The sequence below is a fragment of the Onychomys torridus genome, chromosome 1, assembly GCF_903995425.1.
Source record: "Onychomys torridus chromosome 1, mOncTor1.1, whole genome shotgun sequence".
NCBI classification, from domain to species: Eukaryota; Metazoa; Chordata; class Mammalia; order Rodentia; family Cricetidae; genus Onychomys; species Onychomys torridus.
In genome coordinates, this window is record NC_050443.1 from 692123 (window position 1) to 698973 (window position 6851).

A 6851-nucleotide genomic window follows, 5' to 3' on the forward strand; every position below is an offset into this window, starting at 1 on the left:
TTCTCTGAGGCCTGGAGGGAGGGATATGATGGAGACATCCAATGTAGGACTCAGTGTTTCAAGGTCTCACACTACCCATTGCCAATAGTAGGTGTCTGTGTTTGTTCCCATCTAATACAGAATAAAGCTTCTCTGGAGGATGAGTAAGGTACTAAGTATAACAAAATATTGTTAGAAGTCATTTACCACTGTATTCCTTTAGTTAAACAGAAGTATTTACACCCCCCTCCCCAGATCCATAGTTTATCTAATGTCCAGTTCTTAGCCATGAAAAGATTCAGGAATGGGTTCTATCTCATGGAGTAAGCCTTAAATCCAATCATATAGTGGTTGGTTACCACCACAACTTTGGTACCATTATTGCACCAGCTTATGTTACAGTTGTGTCACCATTGTCAATCACAGGATTCGTGGCAGTGTTGGTGTTTCCTTTCTCCTCTGGTAGTGTGCAGATTACCCTCCTGTACCATGAACACTACTCAGAGGTGAAGTCTTTACATAAGCACCAAGTTATCTCAATGCTGTCAACTGTATGTAAGTAACAAAATATGTATCTGAGTTTCATGACCTTTCATTACTCCCTTGGAACCAATCTACACGTACTTGATGACTATTCAGACTGTCTAATTACCTGATTTTCTGGATGAACTTATTTATTTTCAAATTTATGTCATATTATAGATGCAGTGTTTATTTTAGTAGGCTTTCCTGGATAGATTTATGTCAACTTGTCAGAAGGTAGATTCAGTTGGAAAGAGGGAACTTCAATTGAGAGAATATAAAGACAGAGTTGCCCGTGGAAAAGCCTGACTTATGGGAATTTTCTTGATTGATTCATAAGAGAGTGCCTACTTCATTGTGGATTGTGCCACATATTAGCAGATGTTCCTGGGTGCAAAAGAATCAGACTGTGAAAGTCATAAGGAATAAGCTAATAGGCAGTTTTTTCCATGGCCTCTGAGTCAATTCCTGAATCCAGGTTCCTATCTTAAGTTCCTTCCCTGGCTTCACTAGATAATGGACTGTAAGCTGAGAGATGAATTTTCTCTTTTCTCTCAAGACCTAGCTATACCACTCTTGGGCATATACCCAAGGAATGCTCAATCATACCACAAGGACACATGCTCAACTATGTTCATATCAGCATTATTCATGATAGCCAGAACCTAGAAACAACCTAGATGTCCCTCAAGTGAAGAATGGATAAAGAAAATGTGGTAATATACACAATGGAGTACTACTCAGCAGAGAAAAACGGTGATATCATAGACATCATGAAATTTGCAGACAAATGAATGGAACTAGAAAATGTCATCCTGAGTAGGGTAACCCAGACACAGAAAGACAAACATGGTATGTACCCACTCATAAGTGGATATCAGGTATAAAGCAAAGGATAATCAGGCAACAAATCACAACTCCAGAGAAGCTAACTAACAGGGAAGACCCAAAGAGGGACACATGGACCATCCTGGGAAGGGAAAATAGATGAGATCTCCATGAGTAAACTGGGGGTGAGGGGTGGTGGGCAATAGAGGGTAGGTGAAAGGGGATGAGAACATAAAGGAATGGGATGGTTGAGCTGGAACAGGGATGGAGGAGGAAAGCAATTAAAGAAATACCATGATTGAGAGAGACATCATGGGGATAGATAGAAACATTGGTACTAGTACTAGGGAAGTTGCTAGGAATCCCCAAGGATGATCCCAGCCTGGACTACTAGCAATAGTAGAGAGGGTGCCTAAACTGAACTGGCTTTCCCCAGTGACCAGATTGATGAATACCCTAACTGATGTCCCAGAGCTTTTCTCCAATGACTGATGGAAGCAAATGCAGAAATCCACAGCCAAGCACCAGGCAGACCTCCAGAAGTCCAGTCAAAGAAAGGGAAGAGGGATTCTATGATCAAGTGCATTAGGATCATGATGGGGAAACATGCAGGGACTACAAAACCAAACTAGTGGGAACTCATGAAAGTTAGATCAATGGCTATAGGGCCTACATGGAACTGGGCTAGGCCTTCTGCATGGAGAGACAGTTGTGTAGCTTGATCTGCTTGCAGGGTCCCTTGGCGGTAGAATCAGAATCCAACCCTGGTGCATGAGCAGGCTTTCTGGAGCCCACTACCTATGATGGGACACCTTGTGCAGCTTTGAGGCAGGAGGAAGGGCTGGACTTGCCTCTGGATGTGCCTCCCCATGGGAAGTCTTGCCTTCTTCTGGGTGGAAGTAGGGGGTGAGGTGGGAAGGGAAAGCTGGGGAGGGGGGAGGGGAGAGGGGGATCTTTGGTATGTAAAATGAATGAAAATTTTTTCTTAATAAAAATAATGGGGAAAAAAACTCTTTTTTCCTCAAGTTGGTTTTTGTCACTTTTTTAAAATCAGAGCAATAGGAACCCTAATCAATACAGTTTGTTTTCAAACATTTTCCATGGTCAGTTGTGGATTTGCTTTTAGACTTGGAGCAAGAAAGAAGACAGTAGCCAGCAGTGGTGGTACACACCTTTAATCTCAGCACTCAGCAGGCAGATCTCAGTGAGTTCAAGGCCAGCCTGGTCTACAAAGTGAGTTCCAGGACAGGTTCTAAAGCTACACAGAGAAACCAGTTCTTGAAAAACAAAAAAACAAACAAACAAAAACCAAAAAAAGGAAGAAAGAAGACAGTGATGAAGATATGTAGCTGTATCAGTCATCTGTTTTGCTTCTTCAAAAACAGTACCTTACCAAATAATACACGTGAAGTTTCTTTGGTTCACAGTTTGCAAGTATATTACATCACTGCAAAAATCCAGGTCCTTAGGAGATGGAAGCAGCTGGTCACATGGGATCCCACACAGCAAAGAAGTGGAGAATGTTGATTGCTACTATTTACATCTTTTCCTCCCTTTCATTCTTTAGGGACCATGACCAATTAATTGGTGCTATCTACTCTTTTGAGGATCTCCCTCCTCAAACTAACCTACTCTAGAAAATCTCTAACACCAGTGCTCCAAGATTGGTTTCCACAGTGATTGTAAGTCCTGCCATGTTGACCTGATTGACCATTGAAGGAAAACTCATTTACCTTTGTAGCCAGGAGGCCAGAGATGGAATGAGTTTGAAATTCCAACAAGCCTTTTATGGATATACTAGCAAGGATCTAATACTTTCCTTCTCTGCTTAACTTCATAAGGTTTCCACAATTTTCCAGTAAATTTGGTGGAGTCCCCCAGCATTTTGGAGATGCCAAGGCTGCGTGATGATAAGCCAGGGGTGGCAACTGTGTATGCGGTGGGTTATAGAGTAAAAGGAATGAAGATAATCAAATGCTTTGTGGCCCTGAAGGCCTTGATAAATCCCACATGAAGGACATTGAACTACTAAATAGATTTAATTAGCACTATTAAGATTTTTTTTTTTTTTTACTTTGTTCAGATTCAGACTCTACCCCAGTTCTTCCCTCTTGGAAAAAGCATGAATTATGTTGGATTTTACATGTGTTCACAGGGAAATACAATAGATTTCATGATGGACTGAGGGTGAGTGGGGTTGGGGACAGGAGGGGTAAAGTTCAGTGGAGAGGGGCAAAACACTGGGAGAAATGACTGGAATTGGTGGGCAATTCACAGAGAGGTGAAAACCGAGTGCAATGGAAACTCCATGCAATCTACAAGACTAACCCTAGCAAAGACTCATAGTCATGGGGGATATGGAGCCTGAACTGGCCATTTGTAACCAGGTGAGGCCTCACGTGGAGGGACTGGGACATCAGCACAGCCACAAAACCTACAACCTATAGTTTGTCCTGCATCTGGAGTTTTCTAGGGCCAGAGCTTTGGAGAATCATCAAGAGACCAGAGAGACTTCATCCAGCAACTGATGGGAGCAGATGCTGAGTCCCACAGCAAGACATTAGGCAGAGCTTGGGGAGTCCTATGAAAGATGGGGAGGAAGAATGGGGGGAACAGAGGAATAAGGACACCAAGGAAACATGGCCCACAGAATCAATTGACCTGGACTCACATAGGCCTGTAGGAGTCTGACCTAGACCCTCTGCATATATGTTATGGCTGAGTAGCTTGGTGTTCTTGTGGGATTCCTAACAGTGGTTGCGGGGACTGTCACTGACTCCTTTGCCTACTTGTGGGACTGTTTTCCTCCTACTGGATTGCCTCATCTGGCCTTGATGTGAGGGTATGTGCCTGATCTTATTGTAACATATTATGCCGTGTTGGGTTGATGTCCCTGGGAGACCTGCTCTTTTCTGAGTGGAGATGAAGAGGGAGTGCATCTGGGGAAGAGGAGCACTGGAGGGAGAGACAGGGGGAGTGGAGGGACAGGAAATTGTGGTTGGGATATAATATATGAGAGAAGAATAAAAATGTCTCACATATAGATAAAACAGCTACAGCGTTGTGAGCTTTCTTTGAAGCAATGGGCAGGTCTGCTATCTGAAGACAAGAGAAGGGGAAATACTACAAATAAGCAAACTGTTGTAGTGAATGAATCTCATTACGATCGACTACATATAGACAAACATCTAGACAAACATGTGTTTTAAACAAAGGGTTACCTTCGTATGCATCTGCAATCAAAACAAAGTTTGGTTTTTGAGAGAGACTTGGGGTATTTTAAAGAAAACTATCTCTATTTTCTTTGAATCAAGAAGTTTCCTACATCTGCTTCCATCAGTGACTAGATAAAGGCTCTCTGTTGACAATTAGTGTAGTCACCACTGTGAGATCAGAACCTGTCCCTGGCACTTAGCTAGCTTTTGGGAACCTGTTCCCTATGCTGGATTACCTCACCCAGCCTTGATACAGGAAGAAGAGCTTGGTTCTACCTCAACTTGATGCTCCGTGCTTTGTTCAAGCCCATGGGAAGCCTGCCCCTTTCTGAATGGTAACAGAGAAGAAGTGCATGGGGAGAGGGATAGAAGAGAGTCTGTGTAACTGGATTTATGTTGAGGCCTTTGATCCACTTGGACTTGAGTTTTGCGCAGGGCAATAGACATGTCTATGTGCATTCTTCTACATGCAGCCATTTAGTTAGATCAGCACCATTTGTTGAAGATACTTCCTTTTTTCCATGGTATAGTTTTGGCTTCTTTGTCAAAAATCATATGTCCATAGGTGTTTGGATCTATGTCTGGGTCTTTGATTTGATTTCATTGATCAATATGTCTGTTTTATGCTAATACCATGCTGTTTTTATTACTATAGCTCTGTAGTAGAGCTTAAGATCAGGGATGGTGATACCTCTGACAGTTCTTTCCTTTTCTTCCTTTTAGATTTGTTTAGCCAGGTAGTGGTGGCACGCACCTTTAATCCAAACAATTTAAATTTAGTAATAGGTAGATCTCTGTGAGTTCAAGGCCAGCCTGGCCTGCAGAATGAGTTTCAGGATAGCCAGAGATATACAGTGAAACCCCCGTCTCAAAACAAAACAAAACAAAAAAAGATTTATTTATTTTTTGTGTGTGAGTGCTTTGCTTGCATGTATGTATGTTTACTGTGTGTGTGCCCAGTGCCCAGGGAAGTCAGAAGAGGGCTTTTGGGTCTCCTGTAACTGTAGTTACAGATGATTGTGGGAATGAACTCAGGTCCTCTGCAAAAGCAAAAAGTGCTCTTAACTGCTGAGCCATCTCTCTAGCCCTGGAGACTCATGCTTTTAGTGGGTATGGACATTGTTAGATTGTGCATGTTCCACTGAATGACCACACATCCATATTCATAACAGCATTATGGATAGTACTAATTGACATAGTGGTTATGGTGGTTTGAATAAGAATAACCTTGTCTTAGTCAGTGTTCTATTGCTGAGAAGAGACACTGTGACCACTGCAGCTCTTATAAAAGAAAGCAGTTAATTGGTGGCTTGATTACAGTTTTTGAGTCTTAGTCCATCATCACCATGGCAGGAAGCATGGCAGTAGGCATGATAGCCGTGATGCCGGAGAAGTAGTTCAGAGCTATATCCTGATCTGTAGGCAGCAGGATGCTGGCTTCGGCAGCACATGTACTAAAATTGGAATGATACAGAGAAGATTAGCATGGCCCCTGCACAAGGATGACATGCAAATGTGTGAAGTTTTCCATATTTTTAAGCTTTAGGCCCAGGGACACAACCTGTGCTCCCATAACCCCAGCCATTGCAGCCCCAGTCACAGGCCAGCAGGCAGGACTCCTGCTGGCAGGGCTGACTACCACCATCCCCCACTGGACCATGTAACCCCACTCCATCCCCAAAACCCACCCATCCTCTGAGACCACAGCTGCTCCTTGAGACACAGACTCCACCAGCTCCAATTGGACCAAGAGCTCTGATTGGACCAAGAATGGCTCCCTGAGACACGGACACCATTTGCACCAATTGGAGGAAGAGATGGGTAGATGCCAGTGCAAGATTACATTCAACAACATAAAGAGCAATATGGCACCACCAGAACCTAGTGGTTCTACATCACCAAAACTTAAACATCCCAACGCAGGAGAAGAAAGTTACCTTAAAAATGACTTTAAGAAGATTATAGAGGCCTTTAAAGAGGAAATGAAAAATTCCCTTAAAGAAATAGAGAGGAGGGGCTGGAGAGGTGGCTCAGAGGTTAAGAACACTGACTGCTCTTCCAGAGGTGCTGAGTTCAATTCCCAGCAACCACATGGTGGCTCACAACTATCTGTAATGAGATCTGGTGCCCTCTTCTGGCCTGCAGTCATACATGCTGTACACATAATAAATAAATAAATATTTTTTAAAAAAAGAAGAAGAAGAAGTAGAGAGGAGCTGGGTGGTGGTGGCGGCGGCAGCGGCGGCGGCGGCGGCGGCGGCGGAGGTGGAGGCGGCGCACGCCTTTAATCCCAGCACTCGGAAAGCA

General features: G+C 43.4%; 1 non-coding gene across 1 annotated transcript; it reads left to right on the forward strand.

Moving 5' to 3' along the window:
* Window positions 1–5974: 5974 nt before the first annotated feature.
* LOC118576795 lies at window positions 5975–6081 on the forward strand. Its single transcript, XR_004944006.1, has one exon. It is a non-coding gene; the product is annotated as a U6 spliceosomal RNA (small nuclear RNA).
* The last annotated feature ends 770 nt before the right edge of the window (window positions 6082–6851 follow it).